This window comes from Rhagoletis pomonella, unplaced genomic scaffold, assembly GCF_013731165.1.
Source record: "Rhagoletis pomonella isolate Grant_MI unplaced genomic scaffold, Rhpom_1.0 Rhpom_scaffold_00009, whole genome shotgun sequence".
Lineage (NCBI taxonomy): Eukaryota > Metazoa > Arthropoda > Insecta > Diptera > Tephritidae > Rhagoletis > Rhagoletis pomonella.
The window spans coordinates 29,309,106-29,336,784 of record NW_023458563.1 but is presented as its reverse complement, the minus strand read 5'-3'; the positions used below and the strand labels follow the sequence as shown (position 1 = coordinate 29,336,784).

Here is a 27,679-nt window from a genome sequence, read left to right as displayed (position 1 = left end):
ACAAAACTGCATACCCGAAAGTTTTTTAAATATTCTAATTAAAAATTTTGAAATTTTGAAGATAATTTTTTGAAGTTTGATTAATTTTATTGCAATTTGTGCAAGCTTATAAACTTTTATTAATGTGGTTCCTGTTATAGATTGAATTATATTTTAAATGAAAATAATCAAAAATAAATAAATAACATAATTTGCAAACAATATAATTTTGAAATTAGTTGATCTCATCTGTACATAAGTATATATGCTTTTAATTAATTGAACTGTAGATATGGAACTATTAACAGGAGTAAATATGTACTGGTACGTTACGTGGAATTACATATAAAAAATATGGAAAAATGACTAAAAACTCATGTTTCTATGGTTTCTTGATTAAATGCAGAAGGTCTCTGGGTTTTTTTTTGACAGTGGCCATCAGTATTTTTTCAAATTTGAGCCTAAGAATTCCATTACAAATTACAAAAAAATTAGAAAACAAAAATATTATATAAAACTATTCAGGGGTCGTGATAAAAACAGGCATAGATAGAAAAATGAAATGAATTTACTGAAAAAAGTCAGCTATGTATATATATATTTGTCTTAACACATGATTTGGTAACTATAACAAAACATATTTACATAGTTGACGTAACTAAACTCTTTTCTCAGTATAGAGATTTTTCGCGTTATTTTGAATCTTTTCTCAAAGCTTCTACATTTTTAGAATTTTTTTTGGTGTTCGGGACTTCTCTCAGGCAGTTCAGGATTTTTGTAGAACTCTTGAGTTTACAGAACTTTCCGAGAATTTTTGTATTTAATTCTGGACTTTTACGAGTATTTCGGTATATTTCTGGTTTAACGATACATTTCAATCTTAAAATAGTGATAAAAAGCAAAAAAGTCTTGTATTAACTTTTATCAATTTGACCAAGTCGATTTCTTTTGCGGTTTGCTCTTAAAAAGTAAATAAAAAGATAAAATGCAAATTTAACATGCTATTTTTGAAACAAAAAATCGCAAACATTTTCGACACCTTCCGGATTTTCCCGAAAACGTTCGGAACTTTATTCGGAATGTTTCGAAACTCTTTCGAATGTTTCGGGATTTTTCGCATTTCCGAGTTGGATTCTGGATTCTTCGGAATTTTTTGGAAATTTAACTTAAATGTTTATAAACTCCTAAAAAAAGTTCTTTTATTACTTAAAACAATAAAAGGCAATTGTTAATTACTTTGTTTGTATATGATAAGCCGCGGTGTATAAATTTTAAGTAAATTAGCGTCCATAAATTTCGAAATATTGAAATTTCAAGCATTTCTGAAATTTACCGTTATATGAAAAGCGGCCGTAATTTTAGGCCGATTTTAACAATTTTCCACGGTTTGCTTTTATGTGGCAAGCACAATAACCGTACCGAGTTACACATATGTGATCATAAGTGGGTGGTGCCACGCCCATTTTCCAAAATTTTATCACAAACATATTTCTTTGTTAAGAATTGTTGTAACCATCAATTTTGAATAAATTAGCTTTAATATTTACTGATTTATCGAATATTTCGTATTTCTCTAAATTACCGTTATATGAGATGTGGGCGTGGTTATTGTCCGATTTCAAAAATGTTCGGCCATTTGGTATGCTATACTAGGACCAATAACTGTGCCAAGTTTGGAAGAAATTGGTGCAGCTGTTACCAAGATATACACATGTAACCATAAGTGGGCGTGGCTACGCCCATTTGCCAAAATGTTTTAATATTCTTATTTTTCGTCTAAAACTCATTGTAAATATCAATTTTGAGTGAATTACCTTTAGCAGTTACTAAAATATCGCAGTTTTCGTATTTCTGAAAATTTCCGTTATATGGGAGGTAGGCGCGGTTATTGTCCGATTTCGCCCATTTTCAATGCCATCCGTCCTACGCCCAAAAGAAGTCCATGTACCAAGTTTCGTTAAGATATCTCGATTTTTACTCGAGTTATCGTGTGCACATACGGACGGACGGACGGACGGACAGACGGACAGACAGTCACCGCTTAATCGATTTCTCTTTTCATTCTGATCATTTATGTATACATTTGTCTATATCTATCTCGATTCGTTTTGCCTGTTACACACAACCGTTATGTGAACGAAGTTATAATACGCTTGTCCACAAGTGCGCTCGGGTATAAAAAGTTTCTTTTAAATCCCAAACTCCTTAGTTTTGGTATAGAAACAACCTTAGTCAAAGCATATGAAATTGCGGTGTAAGGACTTGCTTCACTAGCCAATTCGATTAACTTCACTTTTCGATAAGTCTTAAATTTTAAGTGTTAAAGCACTTGGTATAGTCATAACCAGGGACCGTAACGGTTAAAACTTTTATTAAAAAATTACTTTTACATAATTTTTTCTGAGTTTTATTCATTGTTTTATTTATTGCTTGGAAAAGGATCGTTATTTTTTTATTTTATTTTTTGCTCGGAAAATAGTCGTAATTTTTTTTTGTTTTTTTTTTGCTCAGAAAATAAAAAGCTAATTTTTAAATTAGGTTTTGATTGATCTTCGATAAACTATATTATGTTGTAATTTACCTTTAAGTTTTAATTAAATTTCTCTATTCTTGCATCTATCAAGCAAAAAGGGGCATCATTGGTTTGGATGCTCTTACATTGTTTTTTTTCCTTTTGTTTTCGTATACCTATTTATGTATAGACATCCATGAAAAAATTTGAGGACCAGGTGATCTACTGGGACATAGTTTTAAAGTATGTGCAAAAGGATCAAGTTGCATACTAGTAACTCGTTAAGCTGACCTGGACCACGTCAAACGTAAAAAAATCATATCGTCGTTTAAAGTACAAAAACAGCAAATGTCAGTTACGCGGTTTTGCAGAATGACGATACGCGGTTTTGTACTTTAAACGACGATATATGTTTTGAACACCACCTCTTGCCAAATGTTAATATTAGTAAAACGAATTTTAAGAAATTGCATTTAAAATAATGAATTTTAGTATTTAAATTTGAAAAGTACACTCATTAATTAAGGAATATTCGATTTTTACAAAATCCTATGAAGTTCAGTGGTGGTTCTGCAGGTGGTCCTATGTTTTGCGGCGGTGGACCAGAGGTGGTGAGTTCCAATGACGTCGAAATGTTAATGTAACCATTTTATCTCCATATTTTTGGACCATTTTGGTTACTAGTGTTGGTTACGGAAGTGTGGTCCTGTACTAGTATTTAATGTAGTCCTACTTTTTGCATTCGTTTCATACACACATATTGGAATGGTATCGGACTGGACAGTTAGGTCGGTTGGTAGGCAAGTTTTTTAGATGTATATAAAAACGACGTGTAAAACTACATAAATTGCACTGAATAAGTAATAAAGGGAAAATTTTCGGGAAGCAAGCAATTGTGTTGAAGTTTTCTTCCATCGCTGTGTTGCAGCCCATATTGCTTAAAGAACCTCCCTAAAGATCCAACATATGGTGCCTCCTGTGAGGACAGTGCGCTGTGATTTAGTACTCGACAATTATCGGTTCCGAGGATTTTGACGGATCGTTTAGTGCAGAAACAGAATTGTCAAGGTAAGTGCTTTGATATGCCTTGTACTCTGGTGGAAAAATGTCGGGGGCAGACACAGTGTTGTCGTTCTAGCCCTTGGGTGGCTAAATTTAGCTACCACATCCTTTTTTTGGCCACATAAATTTAAAATTGCCCCTAGCCCTTTTTAGCCCTCTGGAGAATTTATTCATACATGGCATGAAAAAGTTGTATATGCTTAATTTTATCTCATTTGTTTTTCATTTATGTAAGAGATGTATTTTTAAACTAAACAAGACTAATATACAGATGTATATACATATATGTATTGTATGTTCCTTACGTTTTTATACATACTGTAAAAGTGTTAGGGCTGTTAACTTATCTATTAACGATTTAACTATAGTTTAAAATAGATAAGTTTACGGCCCTTAATATGCTTAATTTGTTAAATGGCCCATCAGGTCGATTGACCGTGTATGCAGTGTTGCCGCGAAGCATTTTTAGTTAAAAAAGGGCTAAAAAAGAGCTAAAAACAAAGTCGTTGTGGCTAAAAATGGTAGCTAAAATTGTTTACTTACATAATCATATATACACACCAGAAACCTTTTCGTATAAAAGGGGAAATATACGACACCAGCTTGCTGGATCGATCAAGTAATTGTACCATCAAGCTCGAAGCGTATAACTTACCAGCATGCTGGTACAATATATATTTCTTTACAAATAAGGTCGAGAAAAGATCGAAATGATTTGAGCCGAAATTTCATAATTTTTCTACCATTTTGTTAAACATTGTTTTTTTTTTAATTCACAACTGCAATATCGTGAACTTAAAATATTTTGTACTTAGAAAACTTAGCTAATTTCACCACTCACGACACCACCACGCTGTTACAATCATAAAATTTTCAAATAGTTTTTGAAGTCGCACCAGCAGCTGGTACAATCACACCACAAGAACATACACGGTCAATCGACTTGATGGGCCATTTAACGAATGAAGCATATTAGGAGCCAGTTTTTCAGTGCACGGCCGTGGTTCAAACTAAGTTTAAACGCCCGATCTGGCTGATTTAAACTAAGACCAGCCATTCAAGTGTCGGCCAGCTGTTCAATTTAAACCCAGTTTACTTAATCTGAGTTTAAACTGGCCCTGAAAAACTGCCCCTAAGGGCGGTAAACTTATCTATTTTAAACTATAGTTAAATCGTGAATAGATAAGTTAAGAAACAGCCCTAACACTTATACAGTATGTATGTATAAAAACGTAAGAAATATACAATACATATACTATATCAGTCTTTCTTAGTTTAAAAATTCATCTCTTACATATATGCAAAAAAAAAATAGATCAAATTAAGCATATACAACTTACTCATGCCCAGTATGAATAAATTCTCCAAAGGGCTAAAAAAGGGCTAAGGGCAATTTTAAATTTATGTGGCCAAAAAAAGAATGTGGTAGCTAAATCTAGCCACCAAAGGGATAAAACGGCAACACTGCGTGTATGTTCTTGTGCTGTGATTGTACCAGCTGGCGGTGCGACTTCAAAAACTATTTTTGTTTATATTTTATGATTGTACCAGCATGCTGGTGTCGTGAGTGGTGAAATTAGCTCAATTTTCTAAGTAAAAGGCATTTTTCTGGCCCCATATGAGTCAAAGCCGTGTTTGTGGAATATCAAGTTCACGATATTGCAGTTTTGAATAAAAAAAAAAATGAAATTTCGGCACTAATCATTCGATCTTTCCTCGACCTCATTTGTAAAGAAATAAATATTGTACCAGCATACTGGTAAGTTATTTGCTTCGAGCCTAGTGGTACAAGCAATTGATGGGGCCAGCAAGCTGGTGTCGTATATTTACAAAAAGTTTTTGGTTGGATAAAATATTAGCTTTTTTTCCAGAGTTCATTGTTTTTCTATACCATTACTTATTGAAAATGTTTGTGTGCATACTTATATATGTATATGTAAGTAAAAAATTTCAGCTACCATTTTTAGCCACAATGACTTTTTTTAGCTCCTTTTTAGCCCTTTTTTTAAAGGAATTTGGCTACCACTAAAAATGATTCGCGGCAAAACTGGTCAGACACTGGTAGGGAGTCTGCACACTACGTAGCTAAACAATTATCACTGGTATCATCGGTTTAAAGGGGATTTCGTAATTTCATGAAGGATGCTGCATCGGGCAAGACGGAGTCGTATTTATTTTCAGAGCCGGCTAGAAAGCTTGTAATTCTTTCGTATCGGGTTTCGCGATAACCATCCGAAGTTAATGCGTATGTCTAAAGACCAACAAGTAACCGAAAAAGCCTTATTATAAGAAGCATCGCAAGACCTTCAGAATGTAACCCTGCTCGGCGACAATTATCCTGGTGCCAGGAAATCGTTAACGATTTTATACGATAATGATCGCATACTTGTTTCCCATTACATTAGGGGTATTCATGAAAAGTCATAAACTGCTGATAAACTTGATAAAATGATAAATTTATTTTTTTGATAAATGAACTGTCAAACTTTGTATTGGAATCTATTTAACCAAAGTTTATTCCTTTATCCGATGATTGTGGTGGATAAACGAATAAATTTCAGCAAAATTCAACCCGGACAAACGAAAACATAAAAAGTAAATTAGCTCCAGGGACGAGGTAAGAATGAAACGTAACTAGCCAGATAAGTTAAATAATAAACAATATTGTGCAATTATTTACCAAGGTGCGTTCATGAAAGAATGCAGATAAACTGATAAATTTAAGCAATTTATCCCTTTATCACTTTCGACGAAGAGCCCTATTATTTATTTATTTGTGTAAATTCGATTCAGAAACTTGGCGGCAAGCCTAAGTGGGCAAAAATCGGAAAATGCGAAATTCGAAAAATTCTATGCCATGCAAATTTCATACTAAGAATATTAATAAGATCATAGCCATGCGTAAGCTCTTCACAAATGCCAAAAATACATTTTTTCAAACAAAATGTTGGTTTGACGTTTTTTATTTCCATATAGATAGAAGATAGCTACAGCATTAAACATTTTTTTGGTAGTCCAGAAAAACGATTTTTTTAATCAAAATTTTAGTGGAATGAATAAAAAATATATGTAAAAATATGTATTTTTTTATTATTTTATTAAATACTACGGATTTTTAGCTTTCGAAAGAAGAAATAAAAACTTTCTCATTTTTTGCACTTTTTGAAGTAATGCGTTTTTTGCTAATGCATAAAATCCTTTCTCATTTTTGTCAGTGTCATCAGATCTACACGATTCGTTCTGTTTTCAAAATTGAAGTGGCAGTTTAAAAAGCTTGACCTGTAGACAATAGAGGTTTATTTTATGTGGCCACCCTTCTACGCGTCGTTTAAAGGTAAATCATTTTCAAAGCCGTTTTAATTGATACCCATATTGTAATATCTAGTTCATTTAACTTATTAAATAATTTTAATACAATTTTTAACAGGTGGCAACCCGTTTCAAAAAAAATAAAACTTTATTGCACATCTACAGGCCAAGCCCTGTCATTTGACCCCTCACTTTTGAAAATAGAACGAACTATATGTACATACCAGGAATGTTGTGAATGTGGAATTTTAGACATCCGCGGATGCGAATGCGGATGCGGATGTCAAGTATTTTTATACCCGAGCGCACTTGTATAACTTGTATAACTTTGTTCACATAACGGCTGTTTGTAACAGGCAAAACGAATCGAGATAGATATAGACAAATGTATACATAAATCATCAAAATGGAAAAAGTAACCGTATGTGCACACGATAACTCGAGTACAAATTGAGATATCTTAACGAAACTTGGTATGTGTACTTATTTTGAGCGTAGGACGGATGGCGTTGAAAATGGGCAAAATTGGACGATAACCACGCCTACCTCCCATATAACGGTAGTTTTCAGAAAGACGAAAACTGCTATATTTTAGTAACTACTTAAGCTCACTCACTCAAAATTGATATGTACAATAGTTTTTAAACGAATAAAAGAATATTATAAATTTTTGGAAAATGGCCGTAGGCACGCTCACTTATGATTACATGTGTATATCTTGGGAAGCGCTCCACCAATTTCTCCCAAACTTGGCACAGTATTTGGCCTTCACAAAACATACCAAACGGCTGAAAATTTAAAAAATCGGATAATAACAACGCCCACATTCCACATAACGGTAATTTAGAGTAATGCGAAAGCTTCGATAAATCAGTAATCAATACTGAAACTAATTTATTCAAAATTGATGTTTGCAATAATACTTTAGCAAAAAGTACGCTTATAATAAAATGTTGGAAAATGGGCGTAACCCCGCCTATTTAAAACCACATATGTGTATCTCGGTAATCGTTCGATCAATGTGTACCAAACTCGTATGATTATAGTGGTTGCCCCATAAAGGCAAAATGTTGAAAGTTATTGAAATCTGACTAAGATTTTATAACGCTAATTTTACCTAAAATTGATACTAACAACAATCCCTTGAAAAGAATTAACATTATTATGGAATTTTGGACAATGGGCGTGATGCCGCCCACATATATATATATATATAAGTTTATCTCATTATGTCTAACTGAACGTTCTACCGAAGATGTATGAAATAGACGTAAAACTATCACTGCTTACCATGTAGCGGTAGTTTTCGGAAAGGTGAAAAACCTATATTGAATACTTGCACCGGGTATTTAATGTTCGGCTCCGCCCGAACATAGACTTCTTTACTTGTTAAGAAATAATTTAGGTGATTTAGTTAAATAAAAAACGGAAAGGTTAGTAATTTTTAATAATATTTTTTTTTAGTACTTGAATTTAAAAATTGGAACATTGTATTCAATAAAAAAATTTTAAAGGTTCGCAAATCAAACTAAATAACTACTAAATACTACGAAAAACTTGAAAAACTTGAAACTTGACAAAATTGTAAATTCTTTTCTATTGACGCTGCACCAGTCGAGAGGACATTCAGTTATATTTATTTTTTTTTTATTGCGGTGCAATAATTCTTTTTTGGGAATTGCATCGGTCTGTAAATGTCGTATGTATCCTCATGACTTTCATCTTCACAATCTAGTATCACGGCAAGATCGTTGATTAAACACCGTTGTTTTCCAAAGAATTCTTCATTCTCATTCGTTTGGTTGTTTCTGAATGTGGAGAACCAGTAGCGTCAACAGCGTTTTTCGATTTTAGTTTTTGTAATTCATTTTTGATCCTTTCTTCTGTGACTGGCCAGATATACGTTTTATCATTGCAATTGCATAATATTCCAGGGACCGAAAATACCAGTTATTTGTTTACCAGTTAAACTTGGCCTAATATTTTTTATTCCGAAAGTTTTTTCTGGATAATAAACAAACAGCTTATCACAATTAAACAAATTCGGTATCATGTGAAAGAGGACTGAAATAGCTTTTAAGCAGAAATAACGAACGAAGGTTACCACCTCTATTTATATATATTTTTTTTTATATCATTTAATACTAAAGAAGTTCATATACCTGACCCAAGGTTTGTTCTATGGTAATTAATTATCATTTTTTATTAAAATATTTTTCAATAGGTGACTTTGCTTGTTTAGACATTTCAGTTTTAAAGCTATTTGAGTCCTCTTTCATTTGATACCAAAATTGTTTAATTTGGATAAGCGGTTTGTTTATTGTCCAGAAAGGACTTTTAGTTGGGAATAAAAAATATTTGGCCAAGTTTAACTCGTAAAGAAAATAACTGTTACTTTCTGTCCCTTCAATATTCGCATTCGCAAAAGATCCGCATTGATTATTGCGAATGCGAATGTTAAAATAAATGCGGAAGCTGCGCGGTTGCGAATGCGAATATTCGCAACAACCCTTGTACATACCTATGTAAATGCCACAAGAATCCAAATTTTCAACTTCAAACTGCATTTATTTACAGTATAAGTATGAAAGTTATCCAAAAACAAATTGCATTTTTGAATTTAGCGTCTTCAATTTTATTAAGAAGCCAATTTTCATTTAAATCCGTCCAGAATTCTATTTTTGCCCACATTTCATATGGAAGGGGAGCACTGTGCGACGGTTGGCTCAACTTGAGGATGTTGTGCTCGAGATTGCAACGTTTGTGGACCAGTTGAAAGAAGTTGTGTCTTGGTTGTATGAAAGATCAAACAATTTTGATGTTATGGCAAGTTGTTCAACTAATCGCAACGTTAATGGGTATGTTGTGCAACGTCATTCTATTTGTGTTTATGCTCGTGGTAACCACTTAGCACTGTGTTCAATAAATAACAAAAAATGGATAATTCAGCCGAAATACGTGTTTTTGTTGAAGTTTATAAGTGGATGCCGAGACTATTGTACAATTGAGATTGCACTCATAATTGTAAAGTTTATGGGCAAAACGTCCAACTTGACTACGAATCGAGTTGAATCCATGGTCGCACCGTTTATGGCTTGCGTAAGAAAGAAGGTGATATAGAACAAGTTATTCGAACGACTAGTGAATTTTAAGTTGTGTTACCTACTGCTATGATCACAAATGATACTTTCGAAGGGCAATCACTGAAATGTATTGCATTTTTGGACCAAGATTCTGAAGCATCATTTATCACGGAAGCACGGTATACGTACTGCGACTCCCACGGAATCGAGCGCTTATCAGAAGCAAAGGCTGCTGAAGCGCGTTAATATGTATTAAACTCCTGCGCAATTCGATTTAAACAGCCTAACAAGACATTCGATCGCCGCGCAAATAATTTCCCTCCTTTGCTCTCATCGTTCGGGTCAAGTGTGAGTAAGCATAAACCAGTTTCTGCAAGCGTACGTAAACTACCGATCAATAGCAAGACGGTTAGAGTATTTACTTTGCCTTCCGCAACTACTGCGAGTAAAAGGTATTTGACAATAGAGTACTCTACTGGTAGTACTTATGTAAGTATTTTCGAAGAAAACATACATTTGTGGTATCTGAATAAAACTAAGGACAGGAATGTAGTGGAGCGATGAAGAGAGCGACGAGCAAAACGTACTTTCAACTAAAATGCTGATATACATACCTAGGTTCATATGTATGTATGTGCATAGATACATATGTGCATAGATACGTATGTGCATAGAAACATATATAAGTGTCCGCATATATTTTTTCTCGTCACTTGCTCTGTCGCTTCACTGCAGCAAAACCAAGTTGTGGGGAAACCCCTGACGATATGCGTACAATTGAAACCATGGGTTTGAAGATAGCGCAAATTGATGTGAAAATTTCAATTTCATATGTACATATGTAAAAATGTAGTTTCGTTTTAAAAAAATCGGATAAAGTTTTTATTTCGCCATTCATACACCTCTAATTTTAGTATTTATTAAAAAAGACTCAATGAAATTCAAAAACTATCTCTTGCATTTGGTTTTACTCAATACCGATTTGAGCTGTCGCACAGTGTTATCAAAAAAAAAGGTATCAATGCGTAGGTTCAGAAGGCGCAGCAGTTGAGCGCAACCGTTGCTAAAAAAAATCAGTGATCGTTATGCTTCTTCGGAACGACTTCATACATTAGCTGTCAAATTCAACTCTCAAAGGTACACACCAACATGTTGTCTCAAATGATCAGAAAAATATTACGATCATCTAACACGCAACTATTCAGTTGATCAGAAGTACGCAACAACGCGTTCAGAAGGTGCAATCGCACCAGTTACTGAGCTGTTGCGCCTTTTGAACGTGCCCAATGAAAATTCGTTTCTCTTGAAATCAAGTTAGTATATGGCTGCGTATGTATGTATATATATTACCGAAATTTTTTTTATTTGTAAAGGCTCTCAAGAAAAACTAAAACTTCGTATAAAATTACGCAAAATAAATGGAAAATAAATTTTCTTCTATAAAAAATTTCATAAATCAGTATGCAGCTCTTAAGAAAAAAATGCTCGTACATCTCGTCGCTACCATGTCCAACTATCGAATGTGAAAGTTGGCATTTTTCAAAATTTTGATTTGCCACTAATAATTTTATTTCGCATAGCAGTTGTTGTTTTTGACAACTTATTTGTTGGTTAATGACTGCAAATAGTTTTATAGAAAATTAGAAACGAGAAATAATACTTTCATAAAAATATAAGTACATACATAGATTTAAAAAGCTGCTTGAATACAAAAGTTTTATGAAAATGTCACATTAAACAACTGTCTAAATCTACGTTATTTTTTATAAATAAGGCCGTAAACATTTCCTTACATCGTCAATTTCCATATTCTATTTTTACTCTTTCAATTTCACTGACTGATTGGTGTAAAATTGGTGTATGAAAACGGGGCATTCCAACGTGACGGGTGGGACATTTTACCTCGTTTTTGCTAAAAATTTAAGTCATTTCTTTTTAACCTTGTATTGGATAAGTCTCAAAATCTTAACACTTGAAGTCAGATATCAGTTTATATAATTTACACAGAAAAGTGACATTTTCCAAAAGATGACACCCGCCTCTCTGAGTTGATGGATTCGTTTCCTAATTTTAGACAAACTATAAATATTTCGTACAAAGCCCGTTTCTCGTATGTAGTTAATATATTGTTAAGGCCCACTTTATGCTTTAATGGCATTTATCATATTTGAAAATTAAAAAAAAAAAACTCCTTTAGCTTATGGTGGGTGGGACAGTATTTTGTGACGGGTGGGACGACCCAGCAAACATTGAGGTTAGTTATCGATTAGATAATGATTGGAGAACTAGCCACATTTCAATTCACAATTTCAAACTGCTATTTTGCTTTATTAAATAAAATGCTTTGTTTGTAAAATTTTTATTAAATATATAAAATAATAATGAATTATTTGAACTTAAAAAAAATGTATGATTCATTCATTTGGAATATTGCTTATTTACATTTATTTGAATTTGCGTTGTTTCTCTAATCGTTCGCGAATCGAATTCTAATGTGTCATCGACTCGAGAACGATTAGAGAAATACCCTAGTTATCTAATGTAGAAATCCAAATTTCTCTAACGTTAGAGACTGTGTTTGCTGGGGAGTCACTATTGGGGATGCAAAGTTCGTGAGTAAAATGAGCTCTATTTGTTTCATATGAATATTTATTATACTTTTAATAAAATGACAATATTTAAACGATAGGAAGCTTTCGTATTTTTAAAGTTAGGTTAAAATAAAATTGACTGTGACGGGTGGGACATGCAATAAGCATTTCTTTGAAAGTTGACAACTTCTCACCATATGTAAATCTATTTTTGTAATAACTCAGCACTGTTTTAAAGTCCATGAGGTGTACTTTCTCTTTGGATAATTATTATTTGCATTGCCAACTTAAATACACGAGCATTGCCTTGACAACTTGATCAGAAAATACTATATGAGAAATCGGTTGCGTTTATAACAATAAAAATAGAGAAAATAGTGGTATCGTCTTCGCTAAAATGCCCCTAAGGTAAATTTATTAAGCTATTTATGAAATATATTTTAATAATAAATACTTTTCAGGAGAAAACAAAACCCTCTAAAACCATTACCGGTGGAAGATAGTTCCTGAGAAAGCTCATTGTTTTTGACATACCTACATATGTAACAGCGAAATACGTATGTAATCGTTTTTCTTTTACATTAGTTATATCCCTGCAGTGAAAATCTAAACCAGTTAGAAACAAGTAAGAAAGTCTAAGTTCGGGCGGAGCCGAACATTAAATACCCGGCGCAAGTATTAAATATCTCTTCTTCACCTTTCCGGAAGCTACCGCTACATAGTAAGCCGGGGTGTATTAATTCTGAGTAAATTAGCGTCGTTAAGTTTCGAAATATTGAAGTTTCAAGCATTTCTGAAATTTACCGTTATATGAAAAGCGGCCGTAATTTTAGTCCGATTTAAATAATTTTCAACGGTTTGCTTTTATGTGGCAAGCACAATAACCATACTGATTTTGGTACAAATTGGTAGAACGGTTACCGAGATACATATATGTGATCATAAGTAGGCGGTTCCACGCCCATTTTCCAAAATTTTATCATAAGCGTATTTCTTGGTAAAGAATTGTTCCAGGCATCAATTTTGAATAAATTAGCTTTAATATTTACTGATTTATCGAAGATTTCGTATTTCTCTAAATTACCGTTATATGGGATGTGGGCGTAGTTATTGTCCGATTTTAAAAATTTTCGGCAATTTGGCCAACAACTGTGCCAAGTTGGGAAGAAACTGGTACAGCGGTTACCAAGATATACACATGTAACCAAAAGTGGGCGTGGCTACGCCCATTTTCCAAAAATTTATAATATTCTTATTTTTCGTCTAAATATTATAGTAAATTTCAATTTTGAGTAAATAATCTTCAGTAGTTACTAAAATATCGCAGTTTTCGTATTTCTGAAAATTACCGTTATATGGGAGGTAGGCGTGGTTATTGTCCGATTTTGCCCATTTTTAATACCATTACTCGAGTTATCGTGTGCACAGACGGACGGATGGACGGACAGACAGTCACCGCTTAATCGATTTCTCTTTTCATTCTGATCATTTATGTATACATTTGTCTATATTTATCTCGATTCGTTTTGCCTGTTACAAACAACCGTTATGTGAACAAAGTTATAGTACCCTTGTGCACAAGTGCGCTCGGGTATAAAAATACTAGTTCATTAGCTAGTATGTGCCTACCAGTTCGACAATTTCGAAGAACGTAAGCGTTCAGCGACATCTGCCTTCGAATCGCCAAAGCCAAATATAAAACGCAATTAATTGCTTTCTTATAAATGTCGGCAGTGGCGTCACGTGAAGACTACTGGTTCTGGTTCTGAAATCACAGGTTCGAGGCCGCTTGGAGGTGGTTAAGATTTTTAAAGTTAAATCAATGTAAGTAAAACTAATTATTTCAATTTATAAATAAATACCAAATTTGAAAATCTAATTGCACTGCGGACAAAAACATACATATGTATGTACGGTGACCATATTTATGGGAGCCGCATATGAGACAAAAAATAATTTTGCAAATTTTTTCCACAAAATTTTACAGTTCTTAAAGCCTTCCCAATGATCCTAGCCCTTAAACAGCATCCTTGTAGTAACATGACAAATTTGTAGGAAATTTTTCTCGAGATTTTTACCCCGCAAAATTTGTTTAAAAAAATCGTTACATTTTAGTATAATAAAGTGCAATTTTTAAGTCGCTAAGACTTACCGATCATTTTTGACAATATCTTTTGTTGACGATGTAGCGCATTTTTTTCATACAAAGTAAGTATGTTCGGCCATTTTCTTAAAAGAGAAGCAAATGAGCAGCACTTTACTCAATTTTAACGAGGTACAATACTGCAAACCAATTTTTTTTTAGATTCTAATTAAAGAGTTTGAAATTTTGGTGAAACATTGCGGAATTAATTTTTATAGTTTTTTGAACAAAGTTAGAAATTCGGTATTTGAATTACTCAGTGAAAGCGAATACCAGTATGTTTGCACGTACATATGTATTTATATAAAAAAAAAAATTTATTGGTGTAAAAATGGTGGGTAGGCACTGTGGCCAATGGTAAAGTTCTTTTACCACCTCTGCAAGATTGAGAGTCATGCAGAGTCCGCAAGCATCGTCCGGAGGATGCATCAGACTAGGCCGAGCATACTTTGAACTGACATCAAATTATAACTTAAGAAAGCTTTATTATATGGTAGTTGAGAAGTGCATGTGCAAAAATTTCATTAATTTAACGAAGGAAATTTTTGCACATGCAGCAGTACATAGCATGAATTTAGGCGCGTTCCCACGACAGTCGGGTCTACGTAATCGGACGACCCAGATTAATATCTGGCCAAGGAGTGTCCATCCAGAAACACTAGCCAAAAACTCTTTATGGAATTTGTATGCTGTTACAACAACAACAACAACAGCAGCAACAACAACAACAACAACGACAACAACGCGGATTTAGGCGCCTGGTGTTAGCAGTCGCACCTAAACAGTATTATATGGTTTTTCTTAGGAAAAGTGCTTCACTTTTATAAAATATAATAAACATTAAATGAGCCAAACCTTGCTAATTTATATTTTGGTGACTGTATGATTCCTCTAATCGAAACAAAGGCATTCAAATTAGAAAATAGTAACTGTTCATGGAGAAAATTACGATCATATACCAACATCACATAAAACTACATAGTTCATAGGCATGTCATTTTAATGAGCGTTAAGGCATCGAAACACCGAATACGGGACAAATACAGGACATTAAAAGAAATACAGAACATTTGGCGTTCCGTATAAAATAAATAAATTGACAGGAAAAGAGGACTGTCCCGTATAATACAGGACGGATGGTCACCGTATACATATGGGAAAAAATGCTCGTGCCATTAGAAAAAGAAATTAAACAAAAATGTTGTTTTATTAAATTTAAAAATTAAAATAAAAACCCTGAACAAAAAAAATATAAAACAAAAAAATTAAATAAAAAAATTTTCCCTACGCCAGGACTTGAACCTGAGACCTCAGGCACACCACGCGAGTGCTTTGCTCTCTCGGCCATCGACTGTTGGAGCGTTGCGAGCAAAAAGGCACACTTATGCTTTTCACGGGGGATGAATTGGCAGACTATCTCATCAACTGGTATGATGCTACTAGTAGATGCTGATGCATAGCCTGACAATTCACATCTCGTAGGACATCGCAATGTTAAAAATACCAGTAGCTTACAAGGATAGAACGTAAACTAGTTCGACTGAAACGCAAACTGGTAGAATTCTAGTTCACAACTAGTAGCTTTCCCTGTATGTACGAATGTTTGAAAGTATTGTTTCTTTTATAAAAGCTTATAAAACTTTAATATGTTATTATATACATCTGCAGGTCAATCTTTTTTTATTATGCGCGTATAGCAAAGGAGGATCCTACGTGTAATACTAAGCCAATTTGCTGAAGAAATCATGGGTTCAAAATCGATTTGGAGTTCGCAAAATTGCGCGAACAGGTTTCGAAGAAAATGTTAAAATTTTCACTGTGGGCCCTCCGATGGAAGTTTTAAGAAAAAGATAAGTGCATACCATAAACTCTTATAGCATATTTTTATACAAAATTAAAGCACTACTTTACGACACTAAGTACAGCAAAATGCTACGAAATCTATTTTCGCAATTTGGCAAAGTCTAAATTGATTTCAGACCCATGGTTTCTTCGGCAAATTTTCTTAGAATCCTTCTTTGCTATACGCGCATAGTCGAAAAAATCTTCCATTAAAATTGACCCCCCCCAATGCATACATAAATATGTATATGTAAATCTACCACATTGTTTTAGAATCTACCACAATTTTTAAGGCTTATCTACCACTAAACAAATTTTACATTCCGCACACTGCCTGGAAGCGACATCTATGACGAGTCAAGTCTGAGCGATACTTCTCGCGGGCTAAAGGATGTTCTAATCGCACAGCTTTGTTTACATAATATCCGGTAAAACGGTGTCTTTGAGTGTCAGACCGATGATGTCTCTTTATTGAAGTAAAGCTAATAAGTATCCAGTGTAAGTACAAGTATGTGAGATAGAGTAGATAAATAATAATAGGGTTGCTAAGTAACAAGTAATTAGACATATGGTAATAGATTAGTATAAGAGATGTAGTGAACATAAGTAGTTATACTTTACATAACATCTCCCTTTTTGTGAATAAGTTTTTATAAATAATGTAAATGGAATTACATATAAACTCAAAAGTATTTCAGTGTAATATAAATGATACATATCAATTTGATTAGATAAAGTTATGTACATTCATGTAATACGAGAAAAAATATTCAATTTTTGTTATATTCCAGTCTATTGGGTTTTACTACTCTTCTTCCTTTTTTAGTCACATAAGCATCTTGGTGACTGTTACATATTTCTTCAGTTATGTTTTCATTATTAACATCTTTTTCATTTGTGAGTTCATTCTCTTGTTCTTTATTCTTTACACTATTTTCTTCTTCGTTTGTTTCTTCTTTCTCTTGTACTGATTTTTTCAAAATATGCTCTCTATTTCTCCTGTTCCATGTACCATCTGCATCTTGAACCACGAAAGATCTAGGCTCTTTACTATACTCCACGATTTTACCTGGGAGCTAAACTGATGCAGGTGATTTTTTGTACATTACATGATCTCCTTTTTCTATAGGCTTTAATGACTTCCGCTGTTTTGTTATAGTTTGCTGCTGATATTTGACTTTGCTTTTCTATTTGCTTTTCATATGACTTTTTATCAACAATCGCTGTTTCAAAATTGTTTGACATTGCTGGTAGTTTTGTCCTAAGTTTTCTTGACATCAATAATTCACTTGGACTAGGCATATTATTTTTACGAGTTGTCCTGTAAAGTAAAAGTGCCGTGTACGGGCCGGATTTGGTGTCATGGCATTTATTTAGCATATTTTTTATTGTTTGAATTGACCTTTCTGCAAGGCCATTTGACCGAGGCAAGTACGGACTAGATGTGTTATGCTGAATTTTCCACTCGTCACAAAAAGTTTTAAATTCTTTTGAACAGAAAGTTGGACCAGTATCCGAGACCAGAATGGCAGGTATTCCATGGCGTGAGAAAATTGACTTCATTTTAGCTATAACTTGGTTGCTGGACGAACCAAAGTTCAAAATTTCTATTTCAATAAATTTTGTGTAATAGTCTACGACTAATAGAAACAACTTTTTGTTAAATTCAAAAAGATCACACCCTAATTTATACCAAGGAATACTACTCACTTCATGACTCATCAGCTTCTGGCGTGGATTTGCATTTTTATATCGCATGCATGTCTCACAACTTGACACTAAATTATAAATGTCGTTATTAATATTAGGCCAGTATACCGAATCTCTCGCCAAACTTTGACAGCGCTGTATTCCCATGTGCCCTTCGTGAATATCGGATAGAATCTTTTTACGAAGACTCACGGTATTACAACCTTGTTACTTTTTAGTATAAGATCTCCAAATATTGCGAAATCATCTTTATTATTAAAATAAGGCATAACGTGCTTGTCAACTTCTTTTTTCTATACAGGCCAGCCGTCTTGAATGTACTCCCTGACTTTCTTTAAAGTGTCGTCATCTATTGTAGCAGACGAAATTTCATTCAAACGCTTTTCTGGCAATGCAATTTGAGACGCTAAAAAGTTACAGTGCAAATTTAATTCGTCATCTATTTCGATCTTCGTTGTCTCTTTTAAGGGTGCCTTTGACAGAGTGTCGGCTACATATAGAAACTTGCCTGGCTTGTACACTAATTCGAGATCATAACGTTGAAGTCTTAACATAAAACGCTGCAAGCGTGCAGGAATTTTAAAAAGTGGCTTGTTAAACAATGACACCAACTGTTTATGATCCGTTTCAACGATTACTTTTAAACCGTAGATATATTGGTGGAATTTGACACATCCAAAAAGGATGGCAAATAATTCTTTTTCTATTTGTGCATAATTGATTTGTGCAGTGGTCAAAGATGCTGAACCGTAAGCAATGGGATTTTTTCCATGAAAAATCGCCGCACCTACTGCAAACTTTGAGGCATCCACTGACATAGTTAACTTTTAACGCACGTTAAAATGAGTTAATATGGGTGCGGTTGTTAATTCGCACTTTAAAGCATTGAATTCTTTTTCATGAAAATAGTCCCAATGCCATTGAATATCTTTTTTCAAAAGATCTCGTAAATTTTTGTTTTTTGACGATAAATTTTTAATAAAAGACCCGAGGTAGTTAACCATTCCCATAAACCGATGCAGCTCAGCTACGCACCGTGGAGCCGGAAACTCCGAAATCGCTCTAATTTTATCTGGGTCTGCTTTGACAGCTTGCTCACCAAAGATATAACCAATAAATTTAATATCTTTTTTATAAAAAGTGGACTTATTTTTGTTGAACCTTAAACCTACGTGCTGTGCTCTTTACATTACGTTTTGTAAAATAATGTCATGTTCCTTAATATTGGGGCATGAATCAAAAAATCATCCATGTAGATTAACAAACCATTAATATCTCCAAATAACCTGACCATTTCGGCATGAAAAATCTCTGGCGCTGCACATATGCCAAATGGAAGGCGTAAAAATCTGTATCTGCCAAAAGGGGTGTTAAAAGTGCACAGCTTTGATGATTTTTCGTCTAATGGAATTATCCAAAACCCTGAATTCGCATCCAGAGTGCTAAATATTCGAGAGCCGCTTAACTTAGACTTGCATTCGTCGATATTAGGAAAAGAAAACCGAGGTCTTAATATAGCTTTGTTAAGATTTTTTGGATCTAGGCAGACGCGGATACTACCATTTGGTTTTGTCACCAGAACAATTGAACTTACCCACTCTGTAGGCTCGCTGACCGGCGTAATAACATTCAAATTAACCATTCTATCAAGTTCCTTTTTAAGCGAGTCGTGAAGTGTGAACAGTATTTTTCACTTTTAGAGAGCATTGGTTTTTTAACAATCCTAAACCTTCAAACACGTTGGAATAACTTGCAAATTTTTTATTGATAAGATTTACGACGTTAACTTTATGTACCAACTTCATATCAACAGCTGTCTGTAAACCGATTACAGAGTTTCATTGCATATCAATTATATAAAAAATCGTTGAATAAATTTCACCTTTGAAAAGCAAAGATAAATAACAGACACCTAGTACTGGCAATTTTCCGCCACTGAACGTTAGGATGTTGTTTTTTACATTCTTAGTGAACTTACTCAAATTTAGTGACTTAAAAGTTTTTAATGAGATAATATTTGCCTGTGCTCCTGTATCCACTTGACATTTCAAGTCATTGCCGAGGACGTTAACGATGACGTTCCATTCTCGCTCGTTGCTAGTTGGTGAGCGCCTTTTTGCACGGCTCTCAAGTGCACCCACAAAGAGATCCTCGTCCTCTGCATCGTCGCAGCTGCCACCATCGTAACTGTCGTTGTCATCTTTTCCTTGTTTCTCCACCTTTTTCACCAGTTTCGTTGTTCGATTGTTAGAAAAGCAGAATTTCGCGAAGTGATTTAATTTACCGCAAGCATGACATTTTGCGCCATACGCCGGGCACTTGTTTTTGTGAATTTGCCCACACTTATTACACCTTGCGTTTGATGTGACATGTGGTACTGCCCCTTTACTCTGCGGTCTAGATCTCTGCCGGTTTAGCACAGCAACGGTGCCCAGATCATGGCCATTCGGCTGACTTATGATATAAGCATTTCTCTTAGCACGCTCCATGCTTTTAGCTATGTCTAATGCTTTGTCCAGACAAATATCGCTTTCGCTTAGTAATCGTTCGCGAATTTTTTTAAAAGTTTCTGACAAACCGCAAATAAATATATCTCGCACTAGTTCTTCGCGGATATTTCCAAAAGCACACGTTGAACTTAAGTTATGTAGAGCAGCAGCATATTCAGAAATAGACTCGACGTCACTTTGTCGGCGCATAAAGAAGTTGTGTCGCTCCATGGCGATGTTTGACTTAGGCACAAAATAGGATTCGAATCTGCTTACGAGCTCGCAGTAGTTTATCACGTCGATATCTTCGTTGAAAGAATTAAAGATTTGTAGCGAGTCAGGCCCAAGGTGATGAAGCAGTAAAGCTACTTTTCTCGCATCTGGTTCGCTTTCCAGGTTTGAGGCTCGCAAAAAAATCTTAAATTGCTTACTCCAATTTTTCCACTCGTCCTCCAAGTTTGTAGATTTTAAATTGATCGGTTGAATCGTAGCCGCAAAAGATAACACTCGCTTGTACTCATTTGGGGAGAACTTATTTTCCTCAACGGGATTCGGCATTTTATTTTATTTTTCGTATGACCTTAACTTGACTTTATTTTGATTTTGGTGAGACTGTGTGACTTTCACTTAACCTTTACTAATTTTCTAGTTATTTCGCCACATCTGACACCATGTTGTGTCTTTGAGTGTCAGACCGATGATGTCTCTTTATTGAAGTAAAGCTAATAAGTATCCAGTGTAAGTACAAGTATGTGAGATAGAGTAGATAAATAATAATAATAGGGTTGCTAAGTAACAAGTAATTAGACATATGGTAATAGATTAGTATAAGAGATGTAGTTAACATAACTAGTTATACTTTACATAACACGCACGACGAACATCTGCGCGCACATATGCGCCAACATGCTCGCTGCCGTTTGCTACAGACTTGACTTGACTTGGCGACGCCGGCGCTCCTGCCCATAAGCCAAAGAGCCATGAGGCTACTATTTAAACTTATCATGTCATCTCATCAGCGTTGGGCATTCGCCATGCCAATTCAGATTGTAATTGTATTTAATTCATTTATTGAAGTAGTTTAAATTTAAATTACGTTACTTTCTACTTGAATTAAAATGTTGAGTGTCTGCCGCTGATGGATGGGCGCACAGAAGGAAGTCTGAAGTATATACATACATCTCTATGTTCTCTACAAATCCGTATGTACTATTTAAATTTAAAGAAATAAAAAAAAATTAAAAAGTTAAGTTATTGGGGTAATTTATGTCGCTATCAATAAATTCTTGCAATAATCTTATCAACCGTTATGTTAAACTACGGAGTTGTTACGATTTATTGTGGGTTTTATATTGAAAACAGGGTTTGGTCTACTTTTTCCAAACTTTTAACCCATCAACTCCCACCAGAACGGGCGTTTTTGAGTCACTGTTTAAAAATGGCTTATAGATAGTTAAAATTTCCACTATAATATTAAGCGCTAAATTTTTCTAAGGAGAACCGAATGTAAAGAAAAATAATAGTAATTTTACCAAAACGGGGGACTTTAACCCTGTGTAGAAGACATTGCGATGCGCGGGAGCAAAACCTTCCTGGGATTTGACCACCACTTAGGAATGCTAATGTAATTTTCACACAGTCACCTAGTACTTGTATTCGTCTGCGGGACCCCAGAATAAAATAACTTACTAATGTAAAAATTAGCAAAAAAAAGTGTTTGCTTTTTAATAAAAGTGTGTTTAAAATATTAAAAAAAAAAACACAGGAAAATCAACTTTTCTTTGTTTTATCTCAAATAATTGAGGAGTAAAATGCAATAAGGGCGCTTCTGTTAAAACTGATTTTTGAGATATTGGCGTTAAAGTTTTTCATGTGTTGTAACTTTTTTGTTGTTGTAGTATATAAAAAAGTAGTATTGAAAAAATTTGTCTACTGCGGAAAAAATCGTCAGATTACCAGTATTCGACCCTAATTTAACTGAAATAAACGCTTTCGATCGAAAAACGTGTTACCTATGTTTTTTCTGAGTTACGCTTTTTTGAAAATGTTCAGTGCCCCGAATTATGCAAAAAAAACTCCTTTAAAAAAGTAAATTTCATTTCGTAAAATAGTGTTCTTATACGAATAGTATTTAGTTCTTTTAAACGATTATTTCAATGTGCATACATCTAGAAAATTTTGTACAAAATTCCTTAGGCGCCGAACGCCGCCGCCGCGCCGATACTTTCGTAACTCGGCGGCGGCGCGTGAGAAATGACAAAAAACGGCGGCGGCGGCGGCGTGGCTCGGCGGATTATACCTCTAGTATGTGTTACTTAAATTTATTTATATTTTACTTGTATGTATGTACATACATATACTTATAGTAATTTAGCCTCATTTATCAAAAATTCAATTAACTAACATGGCTTGGATGCATTTAACCGCCGATGTGCACACTTCAAGCATCAACACAAAATGAGGCTGTTGTTTTTGTTTCCAATGCGATGCTCGCAAACCGCGCTACAAACGACGAGCATGCTCGCTGAACCGCCATACAAATGACAAACATGCACCGCAAGCCGCGTGTGTGCGCGCAGATGTTCGTCGTGTGTAGCCAGTTTAAAGTCCAAAACTCCGAATCTTCACGGTTTCGTCTTTGTATAACTCCATCGAATTTAACACATTATTACGAGATTTTTTGGAGTTGGAGGAGGTGCCCAGGTTAAATGTATTTCGTCTGAGGATCAATTGTGCGGACAGTTTTACAATAAGACTTTTCAACGAATGAAGGTTGGTAAATATCTTGTCGGATTATGAATATTATGAAAAAATTGATGCGTCCACCTTTATCGGCACCTCGCGGCAATTGTCCTTAAAACGTCTCATTCATTTGAGAAAGGCCTACCCGGACACAATTAGAGAACATCTCACATTAAGGAAAATTAAATCCGTCATTAGATCAGAACAACAAAGTCAATGCATATCCGAGGGGAACACTTCATTCTCCACATGTTGCTACCTACCACATCACCCTGTCGTAAAGGAATCTTCATCTACTGCCAAGGTAAGAGTCGTTTTCAGCGCATCTCGTAAAACGTGAAATGGAAAATCTTATTTTAGCAACCGGTACCTCCCGAAAAACGAATTTATCAGCTGTCCTCACCAACTGGCGTTCTGTGGCGTGATAACCTCGTAGATAAAGTTAAAATATACTTTTGTTCAGTGGTTATGGTTGGCTCACCTTTTATTCCTTTTACAGCTATTCGAACTGTACAAAACTCTTCAGACGAGGAACGCTCAAATTATCCTTTGGCTGTTGATGTAAGCAAACATCACATTTTGGAAGGTTTGAGCTTCGTAAATGGGAAAGCAACCTTCTGATGCTTTCATAAGATATACCTGTCGTATATAGATATATAGACAAATAAATGATTTGTTTGCAACCTAATATTGACAGCGGAATAACCCTAAGGAAGGCATTTTTAAGTATCAAATAAAATTTGGCATTCTAAGCGATTCCCATACGAAACGTAAAATATTGTTAACGATTGCATGGTTATTTGATCCACTCGGGTGGTTGAATGCAGAAATTATCGCAGCAGTGTTGGAAGCAATATATCGATGTGCACATTACCACATTGAAGATATAAGCATGCCGCGATACATGGATATGAGTACCACTATAAAATCAAGTAAAACTCATATATTTTGTGACGCCTCAATGCAGGCCTATTCCACAAAGGGCATACCTCCGAGTTTGTGACGCAAACGGATACCATCAGTCCTACCCCTAAAGATTTTAAAATTTGTTAGCCAGGAGCACAAATAAGTTTCAGTGAGAATAACCAATTTTTTTTTGGACAGATTTAATGATTGGCGGATGAAGGATTTAGTGAGATCCACATCGCTGGAAACTTTTCACCGCCCATCGCATCAATAAAATCTGAGAATTATCTTAGCCTAAGCAGTGGGCTAATATCATATCCGCTGACAACCCAATAGATTGTTCGAGCAGAGGACTACGTCCATTTAAACTTGTGCAGAGTAAGTTTTGGTGGAATAGCTCAGAATGGCTGCAATGGTACTCATCCAAATGACCAATATCTGTAAAAATTCTGATCTCCATTCATCTGTGAAGAAAGAGTTGAAATATTGTCGACGGTTTATCATTAATTGTAGTAAGCCCAAATCTAAGCGGCGCACAGACGGCGAAACAACCAATCCGCGAACGAAAATTCAAATTTTTGATTTGCATTCGATTACCAATAGAATATTGTGTGGTGGTCCCATATGATCTGTCATTAGATTTAACCTACTTTATTTGGGCAGAGAAGGTTCTGCCGTTCAATAGGCAGCTAAAGAGTTGCCGAAATGTTAGTAGGCAGCCGTGAGGTTGCCGCAATGTTTGAGAATTAAAAATGCAAGATATTGTCTTGTCACTTCAATTCTAATTTTATTGAATAAACTTAAAGCTATTTATACACAAATTATTTTCAAAGCCACTTTGATAGCTCCACCTCTTTTCCAGAGAATATTGTATAAATTGAATTCAAACCAGATGATTTTTGGCAAATCAAATTGAGTCGTTTTGTTTGCAGCAACGTCTTGTGCGTCTTGTCAGTCAAAAGCATCCCTGCGACGCAGAAAAGATTTTTTTATCTGTGGAAATGGCGATAATAGTTATGAGCTCGGCTACGCATACACACTTCGTTTTGGCAACGCCCTTGATTATTAATGAATACCAATCGGGGTATACAGCTAAATAACTTTGATGAAATAACATGCTTTACATATACTGTATGTATGTATAAATTTTTGCGACAATTTTTCAAGTTTGTTATAAATGAAACTGTATTAAAATACGTTATGTCCTTTATTCTAAAAAAAAGTCGTATGTTTGGGTGCGATACTTTAGAAATGCGCCGATTTTTGTCCACAGAAATCTGGTCACCGTAACCATAACTATTTTTATCTACATGAAACAACGTAAAAAAATTAACTTTGGGTTTTAAATATTATCGGCGAAATAAAAAATATTTATCATCTAATAACTGTTATAAAATAACTTTTGCGTTAAACTTCTGAATTCGGGCAACGTTTCAATTTGTAAACTCGATATATATAGATTAAAAAATTATAAGTGACCAACGAAAAACGATAATTTAGCATAGATTTATTAAAAACGTGAATGCAATAAGTATTTAGGCAGAAACCTTGGGCATGCTCCAAGAGTTGGACCCATGCTCAATTGGAGAGAAAAGCCGAACAGATCGAGAAACAATTCATGCATTCTTGTTCCCCAACACTATAAGCCAGGAAAATATTGCGAGGAGCTATATTAAGAACCAGAAATGTATTTTTCGTAAAATACTAGGGTTGGAAAGATGACCAAATAAATCGGAGAATTAACACATAGACGCGTAAAAAATGGTAGACAAACGGAAGTAGGTGTTTATAGACTCAGTAATATACCGAGTAAAAGAATAGACCATATGGTATTTGCTTAAAACTAAAACATATTTGTTTTGACGCCAAACATTTTGTGTTGACTTTAAACAGATGTCTTTTTGAAGATTTTTTCGTTGAATACGCTTTTGATCTGCACTTCACAGGTGCAAACAAACAAACAAACCAAACAAAAAACTAAAATTATATGTCGCGTTAGACGGCAATTGAGCCTGGAAGCTTTTGGAATCAAACGAATAATAGAAACTAGTGTTCGCCCAGCGGTTGAAATTCAACTGCTAAAATTAAGGATAGATTATGTGAGTTGAGTTGAACTGAAATAACATCAGTTGGAATGGGTTAAGTGGAGGGGAGTTTAGCTTAGTACTTAGCATAACATAACATTCCATAACATAAGATTAAATAACATAACATATGTAGCATAACACACCACAATATAACATCGCACATTCTTCAGTTGTATTTCCTTTTTATCCCTATCACTTTCTTCCTCTCTATCTTCGTCTCTATCGCTTTTAATGTTAAAGTTTATGTTTATCTTCACCTTTATGTTCATGTTCATGCTCATCTCCATCTTCATCTTCATCTTCATCTTCGTTTATATTTAGGTTTCTTTACTTTTATTCTAATCTTTGCCTTTATCCCTTTCTTCTTCTACATATTCAACTTTACCTTCTTCCTTGCATGAATCTTAAATATGATTGCCTATTTGTATATAAGATAAGATACCAAAAACCAAAAAACATATGGAAACATCATTATATTGCAATATATTGGGGGTCTTCATCAAAAGTGATGAACTGATTTAATTATCATTTTATCTCGTTTATCGGAAGTTTATCAATTTATATGAACGCCGCTATTATTTTATATTTCATTACATAAGATCAAAAATTTTGTTTATTTTGGTTCACTTTATGCCAAATGATGTTGTCATGGATGCCACATCAAGTGATATCACGTCATGTGGTGAAATTGGGTGTGGTGAGTTGCGGTGTGGTGGAATTGGATGTGGGAGTTACGGTGTTGTGAATGCAGGTATGGTTAATTTAGTTGTGGGGAGTTGAGGTGTGGTGAATTAAGGTGTGGTGAATTAAGTGTGGTGGATTTAGGTGTGGGGGGTTAAGGTATGGGGAGTTGAGGTGTGGTGAGTTAAGGTGTGGTGAGAAAGTTGAGGCGTGGTGAATTAAGGTGTGGTGAGTTAAGGTGTGGCGAGTTAAGGTGTGGTGGATTTAGGTGTGGGGGGCTTAGGTATGGTGTGTTGAGGTGTGGCGAATTTAGGTGTGGAGAGTTAAGGTGTGGTGATCTCAGGTGGAGTAAGTTTTTAAGCGGTGGTGAGATGAGTTGAGGTGAGTTAAGTTAAGTTAAGGGGTTATGATCTTTATCCTTATCTTCATCTTCATCTTCATCTTCATCTTCGTCTTCATCTTCATCTTCATCTTCATCTTCATCTTCATCTTCATTTTCATCTTCATCTTCATCTTCATCTTCATCTTCATCTTCATCTTCAT

At 34.7% G+C, this 27,679-nt stretch overlaps 1 protein-coding gene across 7 annotated transcripts in view; it reads right to left on the bottom strand.

Annotated features, from left to right (window-relative positions):
- Positions 1-27,679, bottom strand: part of LOC118745696 (calcium-dependent secretion activator) — a 393,045-nt gene that overhangs the window by 45,896 nt on the left and 319,470 nt on the right. The gene's annotated exons all lie outside the window — the stretch shown is intronic.